Source organism: Malaclemys terrapin, chromosome 7, assembly GCF_027887155.1.
Source record: "Malaclemys terrapin pileata isolate rMalTer1 chromosome 7, rMalTer1.hap1, whole genome shotgun sequence".
Lineage (NCBI taxonomy): Eukaryota > Metazoa > Chordata > Testudines > Emydidae > Malaclemys > Malaclemys terrapin.
The window spans coordinates 101,878,057-101,905,787 of NC_071511.1; the positions used below are offsets into that span (position 1 = coordinate 101,878,057).

At 43.7% G+C, this 27,731-nt stretch overlaps 1 protein-coding gene across 2 annotated transcripts in view; it reads left to right on the forward strand.

Annotated features, from left to right (window-relative positions):
• The window catches only part of TCERG1L (transcription elongation regulator 1 like), a 225,551-nt gene that overhangs the window by 23,417 nt on the left and 174,403 nt on the right, over window positions 1-27,731 (forward strand). The gene's annotated exons all lie outside the window — the stretch shown is intronic.

Consider the following 27,731-nt stretch of genomic DNA (forward strand, 5'->3'; position numbering starts at 1 on the left):
TATATCTGGGTACAGAGATCCACTGAATTCACCAAAACAATGTCATGTAAGAGCTCTAGTGAAAGCCTGTGTCACACTGGTAATTAAAACTCTTGTGAGATGTATGTATGGAGAATGTGTATATATACTAAAAATTATGTTCTCTAGGTCTGTAGTTAAAAACAGGTTCTTTGAGAAAAATCTAAACACAGGGGAGTCATACTTTTCCTATACTGAAAAGAAAAAAAAAAATCACATCATGCCAGATGTATCCGTTTAGAGAAAAGGCTTCTTGAATTGAAATACTGAAGTATTCTAAGAAGCAGAAGTCACCATAAGAAATGTACTTTTGATTTACAGTTGCACTAACCTGCTCTGCATGAATTGCCATAGACATGATAGAATATTATCAAACCAAGGAGCTATCACATTTAGATAACTGGCTCAGCTTTGCAATGATAAACATGTCAGGCTAGGACAATTGTTGCTTTCCTTACAAATGAAAGGCTGATAGGATATCAAATATCAAGTTTTGAGTGTCTGAGCAATAATCCCATTATCAATCTTTCACACTAAACTACTTTTTTATGGGTATTTTCTCCTGTGGAGTATATAGTTGCTTCTTGAAGGCAGACAAGCTTGAAAGTATGTGCTTGAACATGCTAAATAGATTTGGGATTTCACCTAAACATTAATCAGTCATCCCATACATTTGATGCTGTTCACTTTGCAAAGACTATCAATATGCTTATGTAAAACACCGTAAAAAGGGATTTAATGGAATATGCTAACAGTGAGATGGGGATGAAGGAGTCCATTTTAGACAACCTTACTCAATATAAGTCAAATGGAAGGATGGTTGTTGACTTCCAGGGACTTTGGATCAAAGTCTAAGTTGGGGTTGTCAACCTTCCAGAAGTGGTGTGCTGAGTCTTCACTTATTCACTCTAATTTAAGGTTTCGCGTGCCAGTAATACATTTTAACGTTTTTAGAAGGTCTCTTTCTATAAATCTATAATATATAACTAAACTATTGTTGTATGTAAAGTAAATAAGGTTTTTAAAATGTTTAAGAAGCTTCATTTAAAATTAAATTAAAATGCAGAGCCCCCCTGGACTGGTGGCCAGGACCCAGGAGCGCTGCCAGTTTTTCTGCCGCCTTAGGCGGTGGAAGTTCCCACCCCGAAATGCTGCCCCCCAAAGACGTGGCGGGCAGTCCTGCCACTGAAATACCGCCACGGGTGCTGTCCCCCAAATTGTAGCGCCCTAAGCAACCGCCTAGGTCACCTAATGGGTTGCGCCGGCCCTGCCAGGACCCAGGCAGTGTGAGTGCCACTGAAAATCAACTTGCGTGCCATCTTTGGCACACATGCCATAGGTTGCCTACCCCTGGTCTAAGGTTTTTGTTCTATTATATTTATGCTTGTTTCCATTGCCTTAATAAAGGACACACACATTTTCAAACTGTATATGGCATTCTGTGTCTGAGTTCACAGAAACGCAAACAAATTTATAGAGTTTATATAGAAAATTATAGAAAGAGTCCCATAAATGCTAATGCAAGAAACATCTGTTTAAAAGCCTAACTTACCACGTAAATATTAATGGAGTGAGCTGAATTCACTTCTCATTACATCAGTTATATCCTCTGCAGATGCTGCATATTTTTAGTCATAACCTAGTACACACAGCTTTTGTAAAATGACTACTCATGATCTCTTTATTGAAATACACAGTGGATGAGATACTGAAGTTAAATTAAAGTTCCTTCCCTTGCAGGAAAAAAATGGTCAATTGGTCAAAAGTAGCCCTTTGCTGTCAAGAACAAAATTACATTTCTATTTCTCCACAGAAGTTAATGACTGGAAAAGCATCAAGGAAAAATAATCCAATATACAGATAATCCCCTGTGTAGGACATACTTTACAATGCTTTCTGCCTTTCAGTTAAAAACATCAGTGCATTGACATTTATTAAGGATGACTTATTGTTCTCAAAGAAAAATAAATCTTTAAAAGAACATAATTTGTGTACCCTGGGGGCAATTACATTTTGCTTGTCTCATGTATGATTTATAAAGTAAGTTGGTAATTAATGATCTTTCCATGTTCTCCTTGTATAAAGTTTATGTAAGGCAATGTCAAAATAATTTGCATGAAAAGTTCGAAAATAGCAGAATATGTTATATCTGTCTTAAAGTTATCAGCCTTAACATTATCTTGTTAAAACTAATCTCTATAATCAGTTATACTGGACAGCACTATTACAGTAGTGTGATGGGTATACTACTCACACTGGCCCTGAGAGAGTTGAATTAGCTCAGGCAGGCTCAATCAGTCAATTATGCTGCAAATGCTGGTAGATTTAGGCTGTGTAGGGGCTTGACTTCATTGGGAGCAGTCTTAGGCTAAGGCTGAAGCCTTTTACAAACACCACCCATAGGGTTTATACAAGTCCCCTGCCTGTGACCTCCCTGTGTTTCCCAAATGTCTTGACCCTGGCCCTGCAAGGTATAAGACCCTTTGATAGAGAGATACACACCCTATCCATCAGAGGCAGCAATAGCAACATGTGAGGTTTTGTTACTACTGGTCATTGTTGGTTCCCTCCCATAATGATGTCACTAAGAGGACGTGGCGAAAGAGGACATACTCTGTGTATGGCAACAGTCTGTTATAAGTGGACCCATCCAGTGTCCCATATGCTTCTAAGTCAACTCGGTCTGGGCAGAGTCTAGTTATCTTTCTAAGTCTGGATCTATAGGACACACTTGCAGGCTCAGACCTCTTGTCAGAGCCCTTCCTTGTGACATGGGACTGAGCAGTCCAGCTGTCCCAGACCCCAGTACAAGTGCTTTAGATCTCCCAAATCTCCTACTTGCTTACATGTGCTCTTTCGGAGTTATGTCTCACTGTGAGAACTCTGGCTTCTAGTTTAACTCCTTTTGCGGACAACATGGCAGGAAAACAAGTAACACAGGCTTAGCAAAGGCAGTTCTTAACCACAATGTCTGTACTCTTAAGAGTTAAACTTGACAGTTACAGAACTTTGCAAAATAACAAAAAAGTATTGAGATATCAGACCAGGAGAGGGTGTTTTATGCATTCTGCGAGTGTGGGGCATGTCTATATTTCAGGCATTCCATTTTTCTTCTCTCCTACATGTGCCACTTACACATGGCTATGGTTGGCTTCCCCTGTAGAGAATGGCACCACTTCTTAAGTACAGCTTTTGTCTCTTTGTCATGTGCTCAGGCTGAGAAGGTGGAGACCAGTCATGTTGATGCCCCTGTATAGAAAAAGCTTTGTTTTGATGAGGGGAGGAGTTGAGATACAATCAAAGTTGATGGGTCTAGGTTGCTCAGTGATGTCTCCTCTATGATGCTTCTTCAATGAGGTATCAAGCATCTTTATTGGGCAGGGTTCCTTCTGGAATAAATCAAAGCGATTTGCCTTTGGCATGTGTTGAGCACATAATACAAAATGGAGGCCCTAATTCAAAATTGGGTTTACAGTTTGACAGACAAACCCCCTCTAGCACAGGATGGTTGCTATAGGGATGATAATTTTGGCTGATTGGACCTAAGAAATTAGAGAAGGTACTTATTTGGAGATGGAGTCTGGTTAAAGTTTACCCTTTGTTTTTTGGGGGTGGGGCACTTACTTGGATCAGATAAAGATTAGTAAATTGTTTCCCTCCTAGACATGCAGGGGCCTTAGTTATGACAGGCAGAAATTCTCTTGATCTGAAGGTAAAAGTTTCTCTTTGGAGTGGCAGGTTCATGCTAGTCAAGAAGGGTGAATGGTCATGGTAAGCAAAGAGCAGGTATATGAATAAGAGCTCCACTAAACTTACCATGGTGGTAATGCTTCAGATGGAGATGAAATATGTTGGTAAGGGTGGCTAGAGCCCAGCATAGTTCTTTTCCATAAGGGGGGCAGAATTCAGGGGGAAACTTGTGCATTCCAGAAACTGATCTGACCTGAAATGAGTTATATCAATATCTGTAAAAATACCAGCTCAACAAATGCTACTTTGCTGCCATTTTCTTAAGGCCGGCAACTGCAACCAAGAATCATTTAGGTAGAAAAAAGTGTCAATGAGCCAGCAAGAACCACTGTAATGCAGCAGTAAAATGAAGAGGCTTGACTAGTCCAAAAGAGCAAAGATTCCAGTTCTGATAATCAGTGCTGGTGTGGTTGTGTATTATTGGGGAGCACAACACAAGCTTTCCATCCCTTAAGAGGAATATAAATCCACTGCTGCCTGCAAGCACCCTGGCACATCCAGCCCCACTTAACATAATTATGAATACTGATTCTCATCTGTTAATTCTGCTAGACCTATGTTTTAAAATGTTACTACTTATGCAGTGTAATTCCTAATTTGTGTGTGTGTCAGTTATGATTCTGAATGCTTTGAAGTAGGGCTGCTGATTAATCGCAGTTTACTCATGCGATTAACTAAAAAAAATTAATTGCGATTAATTGCACTGTTAAATAGAATACACATTGAAATTTATTAAATATTTTGATGTTTTCTACATTTTCAAATAAATTGATTTTAATTACAAAACAGAATATGAAGTGTACAGTGCTCACTTTTTTATTACAAATATTTGCACTGTAAAAATTAATAGTATTTTTCAATTCACCTCATACAAATACTGTAGTGCAATCTCTTTATCATGAAAGTGCAACTTACAAATGTATTTTTGTTATATAACTTCACTCAAAAACAAAACAACGTAAAATTTTAGAGCCTACAAGTCTACTCAGTCCTACTTCTTGTTAGCCAATCTCTAAGAGAAACAAGTTTGTTTACATTTATGGGAGATAATGTTGCCCACTTCTTAATTACAATGTCACCTGAAAGTGAGAACAGGCGTTCGCATGGCACTTTTGTAGACAACGTTGTAAGGTATTTACATGACAGAGATGCTAAATATTCATATGCCCCTTCATGCTTTGACCACCACTCCAGAGAACATGCTTCCATACTGATGACGCTTGTTTAAAAAAATAGTGCTTTATTAAATTGGTGACTGAACTCCCTGGGAGAGAATTGTATGTATCCTGCAGTTTTACCCACATTCTGCCATATATTTCATGTTATAGCTCTCTCAGATGACCCAGCACATGTTGTTTGTTTTAATGCTTCCACTGCAAATTTGACACAATGCAAAGAAGATACCAATGAGAAATTTCTAAAGATAGCTACAGCACTCGGCCCAAGGTTTAAGAATCTGAAGTGTCTTCCAAAATCTGAGAGGGATGAGGTGTGGAGCATGCTTTCAGAAGTCTTAAAAGAGCAACACTCCGATGTGGAAACTACAGAACCCAAACCACCAAAAAAGAAAAAGTCAACCTTCTCCTGGTGGCATCTGACTCAGATGATGAAATTGAACATGCATCGGTCCACACTGCTTTGGATTGTTATTGAGCAGACCCCATCATCCGCATGGACACATCCTCTGGAATGGTGGTTGAAGCATCAAGGGACATGAATCTTTAGCTCATCTGGCATGTAAATACCTCGTGACACCGCCTACAACAGTGCCATCCAAATGCCTGTTTTCACTTTCAGATGATGTTGTAATTAAGAAGTGGGCAGCATTATCTTCTGCAAATGTAAACAAACTTGTTTGTCGGAGCGATTGGCTGAACAAGAAGTAGGACTGAGTGGACTTGTAGGCTCTAAAGTTTTACATTGTTTTAGTTTTTGAATGCAGGTTTTTTTGTACATAATTCTACATTTGTAAGTTCAACTTTCATGATAAATTGATTACACTACTGTACTTGTATTAGGTGAATTGAAAAATATTATTTCTTTTGTTTTTTGCAGTGCAAATATTTGAAATAAAAATAAATATAAAGTGAGCACTGTACACTTTGTATTCTGTGTTGTAATTTGAAATCAATATATTTGAAAATGTAGAAAACACCAAAAATATTTAAGTAAATGGTATTCTATTATTGTTTAATAGCACGATTAATATTTTAATGGCTTGACAGCCCTATTTTAAAATAATTGTCTCCAGTGTGTGAAATAATATTTTTAAACAAACATCCATAAAATAAGTCTACTACTGTCATGTTTCTGAGCTGTGTTAATACCTAGTTTAATTGGAGTAAGATGAGAAAAACAATCTTCTCACTGCTTTTGTAGCTACATACAAAGAACAGCTTTGCCTTAAACAGGGGAGTTGAGAAATTTCAAACACAGCTTCATTATTTTGTTGTTTTTTAAAGACAAAAATAATCTTAGAAAGTGATGCATTTATTAGGTCTATTGAGATAAACACAGATGGTTTGACTCTCTTCTCAATTACTGGTTATACATGAATGCAGTTCCATTGACATCTGAGGAGTTACTCCTGATATAACCTCCTGTGAGAAAGTGGAGAATCAGAACCAGAGTGTGAAGGAGTGGGCAGAAATTTGGAATAAACACCTTCATTTGGGATTCCTTCTATTTTAATTGTTTTTTTTAAATATTTAATTTGATTATTTTGACAGTGTACATGGAGAACTTAAATGCAATTTTTTTTTTGTTTGGATAGGCAATATACAAAGGTAGGACTAATTTTTTCCCTTAATTCCCTACATTCCCTGTAGTTTAAAAAGTGGTAGAGCTGTGTACACAAATTGAAGAGAGAGTTTCCTCTCAAAGTCCAATCCATAAGAGCCTAAAGAACTGAGGCCCTGATCCTGCATCATTCAGATCAAATAGTTTTGCCAGTGACTTCAATGATTGTATGATCAGGCCCATAAGCACTGAGTAGAATGTTGGTGAGGCAGAAAAATTTGGGATCCTAAGGATACTTCTGGGTTCAGAGAGGTACTGCTAGGTGCAGACCAAGTGATTACAGGTGAAAAGCCCTGTCCTTGCACCACTTGTTGTCTCATCAAATCATCAACACTGATAGAGATACTCTTCAAGACTGATCTCGCTTCCAATGAAACTGATTGCAAAATTCTATTCCTTTCCTCTATCTTGTCCAAAGCTCCAAGGATTGAACTGGACAACTCCAGAGCTAGTTGGAGCTGAAACAGACTCATATTCTTTGTGTATTGGGCACAGAAGGGAACATGTAGCACACACTTACCAGTGGGCTACAGAAAGACCACCAGAAGTTTTGACATCTTAGTGGAGTAGCTAATTTGGTCACAGATTTTTACTTTAGTTAATATTTGAATGTACAGTATAAACTGCTGATATTCAGTTTCATCTGATTCAGGGGCAGTTCCAGGCACCAGCAAAGCAAGCACGTGCTTGGGGCAGCCCATTTGCAGGGGCAGCAGGGATCCAGCATGGGAGCTGAGAACCAACACGGGGCCCTGGGAACTGTAGTTCCTTGGTTAGCTCCTTGCCTATAGAGCCAGCCCTGGAGCAGGGAAAGAACTACATTTCCCAGCATTCCCTTGGCCACTACCAACAGGAAAGAGGGGGAGGGAGTGAGGAAGCTGAGACCTCATGCTGCAGCCGGCTGTGAATGGAGAGCTGCACTGTGAGTAGTGATACCATATTTTAACATACAAAAAATTGGACACTCCACAGGGAGGGAGGGTAGCCCCACCCTGCCACCATCCACCCCCTCCGACTGCCCCCCACAGAAACCCCAACCCATCCAACCCCCCTGCTCCCTGATCACCCCATCCCTGGACCCCTCCCCCAACTGCCCCCCAGGATCCCACCCCTATCTAAGCCCCACTGATCCTTGTCCCCTGATTGCCCCCTCTTGGACCCCCCCCAACTTCCCCCCTAGGATCCCACCCCCTACCTGTCCCCTGACAACCCCCTGGGACTCCCATGCCTATCCAACTTCTGCCTGTCCCCTGACTGCCCCCCCGAACCCTGACCCATCTAACCCCCCCTTCTCCCTGCCCCTGACTGCCCCCCTGAACCTCCGCCCCATCCAACCCCCTATGCTCCCTGTCCCTTGACTGCCTCCCCCCCCAGAACCCCCTACCCCTTCTCCAACCCCCCAGTCCCCTTACCGTGCCACTCAGACCATGTTGCATGCATGCTGCCGTGCTCCCCTGCGGAGCTACAGCCCCCCTGCACCTGCCTTCCAGATTTGAACACCTCAAAATTAAGGAGTGCTCAAGCTCAGTTTGGGCAGCTGTTACTTCTTTTCTCCCAAATCAAATATACTGATCCACTGTAACTTGCTATAGAAAAAGTAGGATAAAATTGAGCAAGAAATGCTTCCCAGTGGTTATTAGGACTGGAATTGCTATTTTCAACAGCCATTGCCTTTTTTTTTTTGTTTGTTTGTTTAAAAGGAAGACAGTGATATTGCATTGGCAAATTTAGAAAGAAAGAGTGGAACAAAAGAATAATAAAGGCACCTCAACTTTTCCTTATTTATGTAGGACAGTCTTATAATATGCATCCAGATATCCTCCAATTACACAAGCTGAAAATTGTTCCACTTTACTGCAGTTCTGTAACCATATGGGAACCAATCCTGTCTGTGTTCTGTGCACATCTAAAATTCCTGCTGAATGACCTGCCCTGGGAGCGAGTTACCAGTGACCCAGGGCTGCGGCGGAAGGAGGGTGCAGGTGGGGGGGGGAAGGGAGCCCAGGGCTAGGGCAGCAGGAGGTGTGTGTGGGGGGCAATGGTTGGGAGGTGGGGGGGAGCCCAGAGCTGGGGCGGCAGGGGGTGCAGGTGGGGGGGCTGAGAGCCTAGGGCTAGAGTGGCAGAGGGGTGTGGGTCGGGGGGGGGGAGAGCCCAGGGCTGGGGCAGCAGGGGGTGTGGCTGGTGGGGGGGAGAGCCCAGGGCTGGGGTGGCAGGGGAGTGTGGGTGGGTGGGGAGAGCCCAGGGCTGGGATAGCAGGGGGGTGCGGCGAGGAGCCCAGGGCTGGGACGGAGGGCAGCCAAAATTTTTTTTGCTTGGGGCGGCAAAAAACCCAGAGCCGGCCCTGATCTGATTTTTGCATTGTAATTTAGTTTTAAATCTTATTGACTGAATGCCAATAAGATCTTTGGTGAAATACTTTAGAAATAAAAAAAAAACCCAAATGATAAAAAGCAGGCTCATGTACATATTTCAGATAAATATTTAACTTGTGTTTTTAACATCAATGCCAGCCTTTCAGGTTTGTCTTTACATTTATCAGGTCAGGGTTTTTTTTGTTTTTTTTTTTTAAATACTCCATTCTTATTATGTGGGGAAAGTGCATATTCAAATTCTTTGCTGACTAAAATTAAAACAGCTATTTTGTTCTCTATGGCGGATTACATTGAAATGAGGTTGCTCGTTGAAAGCTCCTGCTTTATAGGCCGTACCAATGTCATTTATATTATATACCAAAATGTGTTGGGCCAAATTCTCACTCCAACTCCAGGAGCACTGAGCTGCCCAAGAAATCTGCTATGTTCCAGGGGCCAGGAGGGAGTGTCTAATTTAGCTCTCCATCAGCCTGGTCTTCTGCCAATTCCTCTTGGTTGTCTAAGGATAATCCCTGGCTGATGGAAAGCTAAATTAGACACTCCCTCCTGGTCCCTGGAACACAGCAGATTTCTTGGGGAAAGCGGATGAATCTGGAATGTGTCTCCACTCTGGCTATCCCCATTTATCAGAATAACCAATTGGGGATGTGGAAAACCATGTGTAAAGGAGAGTAGTCTTTGAGTTGCTACAATTTACTGTGGGGACCAGGTTGGTCCCTGACTGGTTATAGAATCCATAGGCTACAAAAGGTAGTTTAAAACCAGTTACCCTGCATCACCTGGTCCAGTATTGAGTGCACCTCACTCAAAACAGATAATCTGGATGACAGTCTTTAAAATTGAGAAAAGATATTTGATATAAACAATGAGATTATTTTACAGGTTCCAAGTCTCAAGATTATATAATTACAAATTGGTCTCCATCGGTTTTAGATATTTAACTCTTCAGAGTTCAGAGAATTCTTTCCCAGGTGTCTGGCCGGTGGGTCTTGCCCATATACTCAGGGTCTAACTGATTGCCATATTTGGGAAGGGAAAGAAATTTTCCCCTGTTTCAGATTGGCAGAGACACTAGGTTTTTTTTTTTTCTTCCTCTGCAGCATGGGGCATGGGTCACTTGCAGGTTTAAACTAGTATAAACGGTGGATTCTCTGTAACTTGACATCTTTAAATCATGATTTGATGACTTCAGTAACTCAGCCAGAGGTTATAGCTCTACAGGAGTTGGTGTGTGAGGTGCTGTGAACTGCAATGTGCAGGTAATTAGACTAGATGATCATGATGGTCCCTTCTTACCTTAGAGAGTCTGTGAGGGTAAACATAAAGCATGTTTAAGACTGAATGTTATTCCTGTGATAGAGCCAAAGTAATAGTTACATTTTGGTTAGTCCCTAAAGATTCACAGAGCCAGTTGGACTCCAGAAGATTCTGGAAAAGATATAAAAGACAGACTGAACTCAGTGGCCTAGAGGGGAGATCTAGCAACTGACTGCTCAAATCAAGTCCATTCTTATCCACACTTCACAAACCGACAGCCCTGACCATGGCTTAGATGTGAAAAGAAAACATAACAGAGGGACTGGTCTCTTGAGCAGGAAAGCACTGTCTTTGAAGAGTGTGTGTGTGTGTGTGTGTGTACGTGTACTAGAGAGTGCTATACAGCCAAAGAAGAAGAAATACTTTGATTTCACAAGAAATGTGATAAAGAATAACTGACTGACACTGTTCAGTCAAGAACTATCTTTATTCTGACTATCACATATGAAGCAGTCCCTTTATTTAAGAGGTATAGGTAGAAAAAAATCTGTCACATTCAACCTTAGGTCATTGATAATGGGTAACAAAGCCTTTCACATATTGGTAGGTAGTTCTATCCAAGGCCACAAGTGGTAGTCACAAGCTGTTACCAATGAATGGCTTTTCATTAGGCAATAATAATATGAATTGGTGGCATTAGTCCATTTTCTGTGGACAAATGTCAACAACAGAAAAAGCAGAAATACAACTGACATTCTTAGAGAGCCAAGGACTGAATGCACATTGATAATGACCCACCCTTTTGACTGTTCCTTGATGTGATCCTTTCAAGATAGGGATGCAGCCAGTGCAGCACTGACAAATCTTTTGTACTGTGTGCCAAGAAATTACAAAAGGTGCTCAGCATCGCATTGTGCCCAAAGTTCAGAGGAAGCTGTCCAGTCAGTGGGACTTCTGCTGTTGACTTTTGGAGGACAACATTTCAATTCTAGGCTTGTTTTACAGTTTTCTGTACTTCACATGCTGGTCTCATATAATTTCTTAGTTAATTCCTGATGCCAAAGCAATTAACTTGATGAAGTTTATGGTTATAAAAGTTATTGATAGATGTGTGGGGAACCGAAGGTCATCAATAAAGCTATGGCTAGTTTTTTTTTTCCTTTTTCATAAAAACAAAATAATCTGGCAATATTCTACATTCCATGTGAGTGCCCTAACACTAAGATAAAAGTTATAAGGTGAGTCAAAGCCTCGGGCATGGGCAATTGTGCCTTGTGTTTAGAGCAGGTGTTGTGCCTACTGGCTGGACATAGGCTTCAGTAGCCAGGAGTTGGATCCCACGGTCAGAACCTAGATGTCAGAGCCAAGGTTCACAGCCAGAGTTAGAGCCAAGGGTCAGAACAAGGTTACCTGGAATGAGGCAAGGCAGGAGTAGGGCTGGGAACAACCAGGCACAAGAGCTATCACAGCCATGGGCAAGTGCTCTGAGCAGCTGCTGAATTGCTGTAAGGCTTAAGAGGTGCTCTGCTGACTCGTCAAATCAATCAGGCTGTGTAGCCAATCAGGCAGCCCTTAGTAGGTTGCCCAGAGACTGGCTGTACTGCAGGCCCTGATTCCTGACAAGTGGGAGGTGGTACCACCACAACCTCCTCTGGCCATTTGGTGAATGGCACCTAATTCCCATGTGAATCTAGCCCCAAACATTTTTTTTGGACAAAATTATTAAATGAATTCAAGTCAAATTTGTGAATAGTTTTGGGTCGATCAAAACTGCATTTTTATTGAATAAAGTATTAATCCAAATCATTTTACTTCAGGAAGTTCATTGATTAAAAGGAATAGTCTTTTAATAGTTGATATTTTCCAGCTTGGAACTGAGATCTCCATCTTGGTTTTCCAGATAATTCCCCTGTAACTCAACCATCTCCGTCTTAAGGTTCTTGCTATATAACCGCTCAAGACCTGTATACTGTAGAGATCTTCTTCATACTGCATGTGGAGACATGATGAATTGTAGTATATTTTCTAGCTTTTGTAACTTAAGAATCTGTCTCGAAAATATTTCCAACAGTTTCCCAATTGTAGTTTAATATGAATAGATCACTTTTGTTTCCAGTATTGTCCATGAAAGGAGTTTATTTTTTATGTTTAACAAATGAAATATTCTAGCTTTCCATTGTCCAAAATAATTTTGAGGTCTATTTTTTTTAATGAGATTTGATTATGTTTAACTCGTCCTTCTTCAAACTTGATGTTCTACATATAGTTCATTTAAGTGTTGAGTGGATTATGCAAAAACAATAAATAAATCAAGTCACTTACCAATTGCAAGCTTGCTAGTTTTGGATAATCTTGTTCTTTCTGAAAGAAGATCATCATAATACCTTTCATACATTGTACAAAGCAACAAAACATATGATCTTGACTTAGCTGTTGTACATCAGCCATACCAAATATTTGATTCAACTTATTCTAAAAATGGTCAGAAGTTTTGATAATTAAGAACTTTTGAAATGATGAAATTCACCTTCAATATATCATCAAGCATTACTAAACTTACTTTGGCACACAGCATGTCCTAATGCATGATGAAATTAAATAAATTCCACTAATCATGACCGACTTCTTAGGTAAGGTATTGAATAAAACCTACATTATAGCCACCATACTAGAAACTTCACCTGTTGGCACTAATGTAGTGCTCAAGGTGTTAATATTTGCTTCTGAAAATGCCTGAGGCATGGCAAAGACAGTATATCTACTTAATAGTTGTTTCTGGCAATTTCAACAATTTGAATGCAAGAAAAATTAAATAGTCTCTTGCTACATACCTTGCAGTAACCCCCAACCACACTCTCAGCTAAACACATCAAAACATATGGAAAATTACTATACAAAGTGTCAGCACAATAAAGTATTTGATTGTTAATATAATTCCCCGCTGAAATTGGGAAACGAATCTATGCAATACAGCATATTAATGGAGGAGTAGCAACAAGTTTATTTTGAATTGTGAACAAGTTTTGCAGTCATATTCTGATTTTAGACCTCTTGTAGTTCACTTGCCAAAGGTTCCTTTCATTCTTCTCTCATAAGTGAACAAATATTCTTATGATTTAGTTGAGAGTAATAGTGAATGTTTTGAAAACCACACATTTGGATGGGGGGGTGGAAGTGGGGGGGGGAGGGGCACTAAGGAAAACCCAGTTGGCCTCTTTGTTGTTGAGCTTATGTAGACATTTTTTGTGACTTAAGATGTTCAGAAGACTGCAAATGATGAAGGATGAAGAAAAAGAAAGGTCTAGCGGGCAAATGAATTGGAAAGGTGCTCACAGGTGAGGCAAGGTGGAAAGAAATCTAGAGTAACTGGTGTGTTTGACTGACTCTTACGATCTTTGTTTGAGGCAGAATGCACTCATTTCCAGCAATAACAGGAAGTGTGGGCATTGGAGACCTTTGATGTGAAATACCAAAAAGTATGGGTTGGAGGATGGTGAAAGGGGAATGCAGTAATAATTCACACAGCAGCATGTTTACATGGCAGTAGGTTGGAGGTAAGACACGAATGATTTCACAGGTCTAAGGGGAAGTGAAAAGAGTTTACATTACATTTCATTTTTTCAGTTGACTTATTTCCTTTTCTTAAATATTTATTGATTTATCTATTTACATACACTTATGCTGGGCCTTTGGGGTGGACAAAGGGGTTCTACAGTCCCGTGGCTGAGTCCACCTGATGCCCTTGGCTTCTGGGCAATCAGGCCTAATGGCAACAGTCAATATGTCTGCCATCTCTCACAGGGCTATGCAGCTAATGGCCAGTGGGGGGGGGGGAGGGGGCAGATGGGCCACCACCTAGAGGAGCAATGGCCAGGGTTAGGAGACCCAGGCCCTCCGTACTCCACCAGGTCTCATCCCAGGACCCTGTCAGCAGTGAGAATACAAGCCACTGGGTCATCAGGGATCCAACCAAAACACACTAAGTTCCTGGTCCTGCAACTGGAAAAATGGCTAGGCCCCTTGGGCAACTTCCTACCCTGTCCTCCAGCAGTATGGTCCATGGGTCTCTAGGGTCTTTGGTTTGTGGAGCTCTTCACGGTTCCAAGGTCTCCTGAGTGTACACAGGTAGCTGGATATCTGTCCGGGTCCCAGAGGGCTTGGCCTTCACAATCTGGGTCTCCATCAGCTCCCTGGTGGGAGCCTGAATCATGCATCCTCTCTCCTCAGTGGTGAACTGGGCTACTCCCTTTTATACTGCTGCTCCAGTTGGAGCATGCCCATCAGGGGTGAGGGGGCATGGCTTCCTCTGCCCAGAGTACAGGTTTAACCCCTTCAACTCCAGTGCGCGGCAAGTACACCTCATCACAGGATCCAGGTGCTAAACTCAGCACACATGTTATTGATATGCCTCTAGAGATACAATAAATTATAGTAAGGAAAACCATACGATAGCACCTGTGTTTTATCTACTCTATGGTTAAAGAGAGGAATTCATTCTTGAGTGCTTTCAAGATAGCATACTTCAAAAGTGTTAAATTAACTTAAAAATTTAAACTTAAAATTGTGACAAAACTTCTAGAGTTTATACAATTCTGGAATTTAATTCAAATTTGAGGACTTTAGGGCTCCTGGAATTAGAAATTACTGACTTCATGTTTATTGAATGAAGATAAGTAAGGCAAGTGAAAAAATTATCCTTTTTAAAATAATTATGGTGTCTATTTTCATACTTTCTCCTACAGTTTTCTAATCGTTCAAGTGAAAAAGGTAAAATATGAGTTGGTAGTTGTGGACTTGGTATTGTAAATTAACAGTGAGTACAAATATTAAAAAAGGCACCATCTGCCATATAAACCATTTGCCACCTGTTCTCTTGCTTTCAGAATTACTTAATGGTTTAAATTTAATGTTTTAGCCTTTCACAGAACAGCTGGGATGTGACTAAGTATTTTTCCTATCAGTAACTTAACAACCAAGCACATTACATGTAAAAACACCTCTTAATGCCAGGAGTTTGCTGCATGGCCTTTCACGTGTCTGTCAACTTATCTCATTAGCAAATTTTGCTGATAGTAAATACAAGTTTTTATAACAATTATCCAAACATTTTTGGATGGTATTTTTTTTTAGAAGGGATATTTCCTTCTCTGTGATAAACAAAACCGATGGCCAATTCAAAATTTTCATAATACTTATTGCAGTATCAAAGGAATTGTTACAGTAGCAAAGGAATTACCCATGCAATCCTAAAATTCAACTTCCTCACACAGGGCCAGATTAATTCATTCTTACTCACTCTACCTACTCAATGTGAGTAAGGCTGGATTAATCTGGCCCAAGATAAACATCTTTTGGGGGGTTATAATAGAGGAATGAAATTAGACAGTTTGAACAATTTTTTTTTAAAAATTGTCAGCTTGGACTAAATCCTACTGATTTCAATAAGTCTTATGGGCTCTCATCATCTTGCAAGTTGGGACTCTATGGGTGCATCCCCACACAGCCCACAGAAGTGAGATCCCAGCAGGGTTTACAGAGTTGGGCTAGCGGGGCTCACTCTAATAATAGCAGTGTAGACAGCGCTTTGACGTTGTGGCTTGGGCTCTGAAGCCTAGAGAGGGGAGTGGGCTTCAGCACTGTCCACACTGCTATTTTTGGAGTGCTAGTGCAAGCCCCACAAACCTGAGTCTATCGAACCAGGCTTCGAGGCTCACTTCTGCAGGTTGTGTAAATGAGATCCTGTCTTCATTGAAGTTAATGGCAAAACTCGAGAGGCCCTAATAAATTGTTTTGATTACTCCTGTTATCATTTGCTTGAGTTTATTGGGGCTATTCTACTATTACAAATTTTGTGTGTCTCCTATAAATTATTATATCACAAAATAATAGAAGGTGCAATGACACAAAACCATCTTTTCTGATGCATTGTTATGTAGAAGTTAAAAATTGATGTATTGATATGTAGAAGTTCTAGAGCTGTTTAGTATTCGCTGAAATACAAGATTTTCATTTACTTCAATGGACTTTGGATTGGACCCTAGGTTAACGGAGAAATACAGGCTTTAGCTCAGAGAAATGATTATAAAAGCTTTTTGGGGGGGAAATGAGAATACCTGTGTATCTTAAATTGTTTTTCACAGTCTTCATGTTGTTCCATACAGCTGCTCATTGATATGAATTCAAAGTATCCAGACTTCCCCTATATTGCACTTCGCATTAATAGATATCAGTGAGAGAGGACATTAATAGAAATGAAAAACAAACACTACATTTCCTGGGTCCTATTTATCAGAAATATTATTCACACACTCAATAAAAATTAGTCTACAAATGCATTTATTAATAGTGTGTAGTGGGGCGGCTCCCACTCCTACAGAACAGGGGTTAAAAGCAGTTCTGGAGAGGGCTATGGCTGGGAAAAGGAGTGAAAGCAGCCAAGCTAGGCTGATTGAGGAAGCAGCTCAATTAGGGCCCAGCTGGCCCTGATAAGAGGGCTGGGGGCCAGAAGATGGAGGAGTCTTTCTAGCAGTGGAGAGAGAAGGACCTGGCTGCCTGGGAGCTCAGGGTCCCAGGAGTGGAATAGGGCTGGGGAGCTCCAGCTTGGCAAATCCCCAGCCTGCGGGCCTTGCTAAAGGCCCAAGCATATACTGGGGTTGCAGAGGTGCAGCCCGGGGTAGGCAGAGGCAGCTGGTCTGACCCCCTTGTCAATGATAGGTGGCTTTTACAGACTTCAGTTTGCCTCAGTGAGAGGGGGCTAGATGATGACTGGCAGTAGCCACTGAGGCAAGGTGGGTGTAGATGGTTGGGGGTTCCCCTGGGAGGGGAAACCCAGAGGAAGGGGGTACTGCTTTGGGCAGAGCCCCAAGGTAAAGGGCACCAGGGGCCGGGAGAGATATGGGGCCAGTGGCAGGCGAGCCACCAGCCAGCAGAGGGCTCTCCATATGCTGGAGAGCTAATTCCCAAGACGACCAGCAGGGGGTGCCACGCTGGTGAGTCTTCACTTCACTACAAGTGTAAAGTGCAATAAATGCTGAGCGCCTACATTATGGAATTTGAGCATGTTAGTTTGTATCTTTATATTTTGTAGAGCCAGGTAAATACTGATGTTATTGTTTTTCCCTCATTCACATTATTAAGACAGTTGACTTTGTTGTGGTCTCTCTTTTTTGTGTTCACTCTCTGAAACTATCTTAACAAATGAGTTTACTGGAAACTGAATTTCAAATGAATATTGAATAACACTTGTGGAAGATCAAATGAGCAATTACAATTATTCACAATAGAAACATGATTCTATGACAATCCTTTCAGGAAGCAGAAATGTACTATGTGACATATGTGTGTAACAATAAAACAGCTTGAATATTGATTAGTCACTACAAGCTTTCTTTTGTAAAGGATCTGAAGAGCAAGAATTATTCACAAATTATATTATTCAAAATTATTTAAAAAATAAACTCCTGAAAACCCCAATTTGTTGGTGGACAACCTGTTAACGGATGAATAAGAGAGACTCAGCAGATCAGTTATTCACTACAAATTATTTGCCCAGCTTTAATGCTGTGTAATGGAGCAAACAAATGAATGTCTATAGTTATTAAAGTGATATTTTTCTCCTCAAACTAATCTTGAGCATAGATATACATCTGAAAAGTAATTTTGTCTTTGGATTGCTTTCCTAGTTGAGATAAAGCCTCTATCAAATGCCAATTTTCTCCTATTGTTGGCGAGCAAACACTCATTGCAATCTGTGAATGTTCTGCTTCTCTAAATAAGTCTCTAGAAATTGGATGATCCATCTTAAGGTGCTTTTTACTCTTAAAAGGAAAAACAGCCAACTATTTCTTTAAGTTTTAATTGTTTTTCCCAAAGATCTTCTGAAATGACTGATAACATCTTTCATAATTAAGGATGATTGCAAGGGTAAATGTACCCTAGAAAAGAGAAATGGAACTTTTTGATCTCCCTGAATTAACTAAGGCAAAAGGTTTCCATACCATAATTCTTTCCCAAAAGTTAGTGCATGTATTGATCTGACACTGCTCTAAGAATGACCAGATCCCAGCTTTATGGGTGGCTTTATGGGTGGTGATTCAACTAGTTTATCCATAGAGCTTGGATTTTTATGTCCAACTTGAGTATGGTAGGATGGAATGGATCTAGGAAAATATCTTGCTGATACTGCTTTTGTCATTGGCATGGTGGATGCTCCAATAAGAAGGGGGGAAAAATCTGTCTTCTTAATTCTTGAACCTTTTCAGCAAGGTTAGAACTTCTCAAATGTGGTGAAAATACAACTGCTACTTGCAGAGATTGTATAATTCTGAAATACTTTAGTCTCTGAAAATTCAGTGAACAGACTGATTTCCTCTACTACAAATTCCTTCTTTCCTCCTTCATTTCTGCCATCTTCTTAGCTAAACAACTCTACTTCACCAAAATAATTGAATATTATGTCCTCAATCTCAGCTGGCTTTTTGATTCACTTCTGAAACTCTTCTCTCCTCTGTTTCTGCTGATTTTTCCCAATTTCTTCTAAGATAATTGACAAAATATAATGTGACCTTCTCCCTCTGCTCAGGTTGTCTCCTTCCCCATCTCTTCCTGCAACTCTATCCTCTTTCTCCCCATCAGAGATGCAGAAATTTCTCATCTATTCTTCTCCTTCAACCCCTCCACTTGCCGTAGTGCTCCATCCTATTTCATGTCTTGATGTCTCTTGTGCCCGCTCTCAACTCCCCTCACCTCTCACTCTCCTCTGGTTCCATCCTTTCACAACACAAACACACTTTAGTCTCTCCCATCCTAACAAGCACACAAACAAAAATGAGAAGAAAACACCACTGTTGACTGCACTCGCATCTCCAACTATTCTCTCCCAACCCCCTTCTCCCTTTCATCTATAAGCTCACTGAATGCACTTGTCCTTCCAAGGCTTCCTTGATTGATTTTTCCCTCTCCTGGTTCTCCTCCTACCTCTCTAACTGCTTATTGAGCTTGTCTTTCAGAGGACCATCCTCTTTCCCACTCCAACTTTCTGTGGAAAGGACTGTCCTGGGTCTCCTTCGCTTCTCCTTCTATCCACAAACACGAATTCAACTCTCATTTCCATCCTGATGACTCAAAGATCTACCTTTGACTCCAAACCTGGCTTCTTCTGTCCAAACTAAAATCTCTGCCTGTCTCTCTCTGATATATTCTTGTGAATATCTAGCAGTTAGCTTAACATGGCTAAAATAAAGCTCCTAATATTCCCTCCTCAAAAAAAAAAAAAAAGACCTATCCTTGCTTCTCTTTTGATAGCACGCTATTTTGATTGTCACTCAAGCCTATAACCTGAGCATCATCTCTGAGGACTCTCTAGGTCCTCACATCCAGGCAATAATCTAAATCTTGCTGATTTCTTTCTGCACAACATTGTACATTTTCTGCACAGTGCTAAAACTCTCAACTGAACTCTCATCTCACATCCTGATTTACTACATTTTTTTTCTTGCCTTGACAAATACAATCTTGCCTCATATCCATTCAGAAAGCTGCTGCAAAGATAATTTTCTGTGGTGACGACGCAGGAAAGGAAACAGAACGCCAGGTCTGTGGTAGCTAGAGAGCTTTACAAGCCTCTTGCAAAAAACCTCCCAGGAAAACTTTTCCTGGGGTTTTTATTTCTCTCCTTACTTTGTTTACAACTCTTCTTAGTGGTTACATTCTTGCGCATAGAAGAGCCAGGCAGTATACATGCACATAAGATAACGAACCCATCTCTTGAGCGCGTGAACACCAGCTGCGAGGGTACAATCAAATCAGCCAAATAAGTTTCCCAAACACAAACGCTGGATTGAAGGTCACTCCTGCCTCGTAGCCATGGGAGCAGTTTGCCGCGCCTGTGGACTGGCGATTCGGGAGCTATGCATCTCTACATCTCCCCCTGTTTTATTTTATAAATGCGGTGTTTAAACAAAACACTCTCGCAGGGTAGCATACACAATGCCACTAGATTGGGTATACATTAAACAAAGCAGCAAAGTAAAACGTCAAACATCAAAACTAGGACCCCATACTATAAAAGGGTCTTCATCCACTCTAAGGGTGGCTATAACTAAATATAATCCTACCAAGGAAGAAAAACGTCTTGGCGGATGACTTAAGCATAGCATTTCAGCATATCAATTTGCTATTGCATACAAAACTATTATCAGCAAGCTTAAAACAGCACATTTCTTTCACTGTCTCACACCCCAGATGTTGCTGGGTGGTTTACAGACAGGAACAAGGCAGGTACTTAACAGACCTTGCATTTCCGGGGCAACGGCCAGGCAGAAATCAGATTGATTTAATACTTCTGCCAGGTGGACCCAGGTGTTAAACTGCAGCCGCTGCTCCATCTGGGGTTCGCCTTGGCAGCTAGGGGCCAACAGGAAACTCCCCAATACACACAAAATAAGGAGTGAATTAACATTAAGGCAAGCTAACAATGTCACAAGGTAATTTTCTGCGGTAGGTTCTAGCTGCTGCTGCACTCGCAGCTGCTCGGCCTGCAATGAAAGGGCTTTAACCTGTCCCCAGGTTATGCGCTGCGGGGGCCCCCGCGGGGGGCGCTGGCGAGGACGCTCGGGATCCTGCAGATGTAGGTTGAACTGTGGAATGGGGTTTGATAGTCCCTGGTGCCAGGCCATCGCCGTGCCACGGGCGGACGTTACGCGCCGGGACCCACAACGGACCTGTAGGAAGAGAAACGGCAGCATGCCCTCGTCCCCACGTTATAAGGGGCACTGGGCCATGCCACTGAGGGTCTGGGGCCTTGCGATATTTAACAAAGGGGCGGGGCAAGGCCTGGTAGCTGCGAAAATGACATTCTGCTGCAGAGTAGTTGTCAGTCAAATTCAAATGATTCAGGGTAAAAAGCACTGCAGCCAGCCATTCCTGGCGGGGAGGAAGGCCTACGGGAATCCCCCCTTTCTGTTTTTGGCGGACCAGGGCTTGTTTGAGCGCATGATTGGCTCGTTCCACAATGGCCTGGCCTGTGGGGTTATACGGGATACCAAACGTGTGGACAATGTCCCACGTGGTACAGAAGGAGGCAAAGGCCGAGCTACAGTAGGCGGGGCCGTTGTCGGTCTTAAGATGGGATGGGTGACCCATGATTGCCATAGCGCGAATCATGTGATTAATAACATGACGAGAGGCCTCACCCTTCTGGGGGGTGACCCACACATAATGGGAAAAGGTATCTACACACACGTGAAGATACTGCCAGGGGGCAAAGGGAGGGAAATGTGTAACATCCATTTGCCAGAGCTGGTTGGCCGAGGTTCCACGAGGGTTAACCCCTACCTCCGGGCTATTGGAGAGAGAAGCGCAAAGGTCACACTGGCGAACAATGGCCTGCGCCTGATACAATGGGAGAGTGAACTGCTTGGCAAGGGCCTTGGCGGATTGATGAAAAAAGGCGTGGCTTTCGATTGGGGAGGAAAAAATTGAGGCCACCGATTTGACCGCCTGGTCGGCCACCGTGTTGCCTTCTGTTAATAGGCCCGGTAGTGTGGTGTGACTGCGAATGTGTGCCACAAACAGTGGGCTAGAGCGGGAGGAAAGGAGCTGTTGCAGGGTAAGAAAAAGGGCCAACAAATTGTCATCACAGGAGGGCGACACATAGGAACCTGGAAGAGACTTAAGAACATTAGTAACATAAAGACTGTCAGTAATCAAATTAAAAGGGTCATCCTGGAAGCATCGGCAGGCCAGGATGACAGCAGCCAACTCTGCGCGCTGTGGGGAGCGCTGAGGCAGGGTAAAGCGGACTTGCCAAGTGCCTTGCACCTGCCAACTGACCGCACCTCGTGTTGGGCCGCCGTCCGTAAAAAGGGTAAGTGCATCCTTAATGGGGACGGTTGACAAGGACGGCCGGAGGTGAAGGCAACGTTGTTGTAGGAATGAAAGACGGGGGTTAGGGGGAATGTGATATTTAACTTCCCCAACATAGTCAGCAAGAGACAATTGGAGGGTGGCACTGCAAGAGACAGTGCGTTCCCAGTCTTTAGCCGGGATGGGGACAATAATGGCAACGGGGTCCCAACCCAAGAGGGTACGGGACCGTTCTCGCACTTTAAAAATCAGCTCTGCGGCCTGTTGAGGGAGTGTCTGAATAGTATGCGGAGGGGAGTGGGTCAAATAAATCCATTCAATTAAACGAAGACGCGCTGCCGCCCCCTCCTGGGCGAGGACAGCTGTCGGTTGTGAGAGTGTGGGAAGCAAAATGGCAAAAAGGGGCTGTTCCCTTTCTCGGCGGTCGACCCACACCTGGGCCAGGGTCTGGTTAATGAGGGTGACCGCTTGGCGCTGTTCCTGGGAAACGGGAATGATATCTCCGGGGAGACGGCCCTGCCGAAGGCCAGAAAAAAGAGGGGACAGCATGGAGGTAGTCAGAGGGCAAAAAGGACGAATCCAATTAAGGGACCCCAATAACTGTTGAAGCTGTACAAGCGTAAGAGGGTTGGGCAATACCAACTCGGGACAAACTGGACGAGCATATGACTGGAGCATGCGGTGACCAAGATACAAAAAGGGTGGCTGACGCTGGATCTTGTCCGGTGCCACAACCAGGCCACACGCCGCAAGCTGGTGGCGCAGTTCGTCCAGCCAGTCATCAGGGAGGACGGGGTGAGCCACCAGGATGTCATCCATGTAGTGGTAAATTAAGGCATCTGGGTGTGCTGCGCGGAAGGGCCGTAGGGCCTGCGCAACAAAATGCTGACACAAGGTGGGGCTATTCAACATGCCTTGAGGGAGCACATTCCACTGATAGCGTGGAGTGGGCTGGGAGTGATTCAAAACCGGAACAGTGAAGGCAAAGTGCACCCGGTCCTCAGGGTGCAAGGGGATGGTAAAAAAACAATCCTTTAAATCTATTACAAATAACCGGTAATCACAGGGAATAAGGTTGGGATTAGGGGTACCACACTGCAGGGGACCCATAGGCTGTATAATTTTGTTAATGGCGCGAAGGTCCTGCAGGAGGCGCCACTTGCCAGATTTCTTTTTAATCACAAACACGGGGGTATTAAAGGGGCTAGTGGACTCCTCCAAACGTCCTGCCTTCAGCTGGTCATTAACCAAGTGCTGGAGGGCCTCCAGCTTTTCTAAAGGAAGCGGCCACTGCGCAACCCATACGGGTTCGTCAGTGAGCCAACGGAGGGGGAGGGCCATATGCCTAATCATTGATATGGATGGTGGCAGTGAACTGTGTCAATAAATCACGGCCCCACAGGTTGAGGTGGACGGGGAGAATGATAGGCCGGATACGGGCGCGGCGGATGCCTTGGGGCGCCCTAACCTCCAACCATCGGGCACTTCGTTGTGAGTCCTGTGCCCCGCCCACACCCCAAACTGCCGGAGCCTGCTCTGTGGGCCAATGGGCGGGCCACTGCGCAGCGGCAATGACGGTAATGTCTGCCCCAGAGTCGATAACACCCTCGAACGGCTGATCGTTGAGGCAGTAAATGCGTTTGGGTTGGGGTGCTCCAATGTCTTTAACAACTGCTGCCACTTGTGGGTGAATAGTGCGCTGGTCGGTGGACCCGAAGCCTCCGGTTCGGGGAACGTTTCTTCCCCCTGCCGGAAGGGAGTAGGGCACAAGTATGAGTTGCGCCCAGGCATCTCCCTGAAACAGCCGTTTCGGGAGATGACTCCACAGTTGAACATGGATAATTCCACCATAGTCCGAATCCACCACCCCAGGCACCACAAACAGGCCCTGCTTGCTGGCGGACGAGCGGGGTAGGACAAGGCCCACCATGCCCTCCGGCAGCGGGCCCTGAATCTGGGACGGCATGAGGAGGACCTCCCCGGGGAGAGTGATATCCATATTTTCCTGATTAACAAGGTCAATCCCCGCACTGCCCCTTGTGGCGGCGGGGGCGTCGTGCACGGAGAGGGGCGCGGCCTTGGGTCTCGGGCTGGTCGCAGGCCCGCCTACTAGTTTCCCGGGGGGTTGTCTCGGTTAGCAGCCAAGACCCGGCTGTCACCCCCGGCCAAGCGACACTGCGCAGCCCAATGGTAGCCCTTTTTGCATTTCGGACACAGCGTGCGGGGCCTCTGGTCTGTCCGGGGCTTGGGTTTGTTTTTACACATGCCCCCCGCAGGGGCCCGACACTCCCGCCAAAAATGTCCGGGCTTCTGGCAGTTAAAGCAGTTCCCCTGAGGCTTCTGCCCCTTGTGCAGGGCAGCTGCCAGCAGGGCCATCTGATGGGTCTGAGTGCCTACGTCAGCACACGCCTGCAGCAATTCTGCCAGGGTATACCCGGGGCGCCCGACCACTGCCTGCATGGCACGGCGGCAGTCTGCATTGGCATTTTCGTAAGCCAATTTTATCATTAGTTCAGTCTGGGCTTGCGGGTTATCAATCTGCCTCTGGACTGCCTCTTGGAGGCGGTCAATAAACTGGTGGAATGGTTCGGTGGCACCCTGCCGAGTAACCGCAAAGGACTTAGAGGACTCGCCTGCAGCGGGGACCCTGCGGAACGCGCGACGGACACACTGGCCAATGATGGGAAAAGCTACCCGGGGCGTGCCCGCCGCCTGCTCGGGGATGCTCGAAAACTGCCCTGTGCCATATAACTGCTCAGCAAGATAAGCCCCCCCACCTTGCGCTGCTGCTGCAAGCGCCTCTCGCTGGTACTCGCTATCCCACACAACGTATTGCGCGGGAGACAGCACCATGCGACACATGTCTTTCCAATCTTGGGGGAGCAAGAAGTAACCGTTTGACACACCTTCCAAGATCCCCAGGGTGAAAGTGGACCGCACCCCGGTCTCACGAACTGCCTTGCGGAACTCGCGCAGAACTGAGTAGGGGAGAGCCTCCCAGTCCACTATCTGCCCCCCATTTCCATTATCCCGCCAAGAGACGGGAAACGCCTCGAACCCACACTTGGATTCCTCATCGGTCAAGAGACCGGCCTCACGCGCTTGCCGCACCGCCGCGGCGACAGCGCCCCCCTGCCCGACCGGTAGGCAGGGGGGCGCCGCCACGGGCGGCGGCGCAGGGAGGGTCAGCTGTGGGCAGGAGGGGGGTGGCCCATCACCTGGGGGCAAAAGGGGGACCGGCTTGGGGCTGTTGGGGCCGATCCCCTCCAGTGCCTCCTTACAACGCTGCCAGAGCAGCAGGCACTGAACTGGGGCACGGGGTTTACTATACAAGGTGATCCCAATCTGTATCCAATCAAAAAGCTGCAATGACCCGCAGTCTGGATACCAGGGGCACTGGCGATCTATTTCCCTTAGGAGGTCCTCAATATGAGCGACCGGGACAGCGACACATGATCGCTGTCGTATAATCTCTTGTAACTCTCTTGCGTGCTCCTTCTGGGCACTGGAAAGTTTCCCCCCCATACTCACGAATAAGGGGCGGCAAACAGCCGCGGGCACGCTCGGCGTATCCAGCCGGTGAGTAGAGGGGTATCACGTCGGGGTCACCAGCTGTGGTGACGACGCAGGAAAGGAAACAGAACGCCAGGTCTGTGGTAGCTAGAGAGCTTTACAAGCCTCTTGCAAAAAACCTCCCAGGAAAACTTTTCCTGGGGTTTTTATTTCTCTCCTTACTTTGTTTACAACTCTTCTTAGTGGTTACATTCTTGCGCATAGAAGAGCCAGGCAGTATACATGCACATAAGATAACGAACCCATCTCTTGAGCGCGTGAACACCAGCTGCGAGGGTACAATCAAATCAGCCAAATAAGTTTCCCAAACACAAACGCTGGATTGAAGGTCACTCCTGCCTCGTAGCCATGGGAGCAGTTTGCCGCGCCTGTGGACTGGCGATTCGGGAGCTATGCATCTCTACAATTTTCCATTTCCCCCCTTTTCTTTGCATCATTCCACTGGCTGCTTTTTCTCTTTCACATAAAACATAAGCTATTGACTTCACTGTCTAGCCCTTTTGGTTTCTCCCATGCTGTTTTTCATGCTTGGGAGCCTCTCCCCTTAAACATCTTGAAAGCTACCTTCTTATCCTCCTCCAAATTCCTCCTTAAAACTCTTTTTCTATGAAGCCTACAGAAAACTTGGCAGTGGTTAAGTTGCTAATGTGTTGAGACCATGGCCTATCATGCTGACCAATATAGTCTCATTTTTCCTTGTTCTCCCCTATCTGACTGTGTCCATCAGTTATTGTTTGTCTCATATATAGATTGTAAGTTCTTTGGGGGAAGGAATCCTCTTTTTTGTTTTGTGCTAGTACGGAACCTAGTATCATGGATCATGATCCATGATTAGTGTTCCTAGGGGCTGTGTAATACAAGTAACAATAATCATATTTCATGAAATATGAGAACTGAAACACAACCTTATCTTTGAGGGAGCCATCCCCTCATGTAGGTAATATACAGAGACACCTGTCACAGGATAATGTAGAAAGTGACTCAAACGCAAGTGCTACAATGCCATTTCTATTGTATGTTATGAATGGCAGCAACACACCACTATCCACAGTACATCTGAAAATAGAAAATGGTTATGTGCAAGGTGGAGGAAGAAAAGATAATTACAACATATAGTACCCTTCATAAACTTTTAAAGATTATTCCAAGTGAAGGCTGCCCTAATCAGCATGTACCCTTGAAGTGAAGCCTAACAGAAATAGCAGATGAACCAGACAGGGTAAACAATCAGTGAAAATTCCAACACAGAAAGGAAGTTATGTGGGTTTCATGACATGGTCTTTTCTTTTCTTCAGTTTAGGTTTTGATATACATAATGATGATGATGATGATGATACAGTGACCAAAAGGCAATGTACTTGCCTTGCTGTTGATGTATGGATTTTCTAATTCTTTAATGCAGTCTGAGCATAGATGACTACTTTTTGTCCATGACCATTAGATGGTATTGCAACATGTCTTTATAAACCGTTTTAACAGCACGATGGAGTACAAAGTGTTTTGGGGTTTGGGTTTTATTTTAATTTGAGGTGTTTTTTTTACTTGTATGCTTTTTCTTATGTAGGCATCATATAGCTCAGGAATCATAAAATGAGGTGGTGTTTAATTCCCAAACATTAGGGCTATTTGTTCTTTCTTCACAGATTAAGCACCTGTTCCTGCTCTTGTTGAAGTCAATAGCAAAACTCGTTAACTTCAGTGGTTACGGATTAAGCTATAACAAGCCAGTAAGAGAAGAAATGCTAGTGGCCCACTGTCCTTTGTGTAGTGCTCTCTGTTGATCAAAACATTGAACTCTAAACATGAAAACACTATGGCTATCACTGAAATCGATGTATCAGCAAGCAGTAAACATTACAGATGTTCCCCTAGGTAAAGTACAACAAATGAACTGTGAAATAGCTGACTATCCATATATTATGGTAGGTGTAAACTATAGGATTTTTGGAAGTGAGATTTTTCAAATGCCAAACGAAACTAAACACCAAAAAAAATGAATAACCTATAAAAATAACATACTATTAAAGAATCACTTTCTATTAGATGCTGTGTAGGCTCACCAGAAAGGCATATCACTCCAGTTAGGGATTTATATAT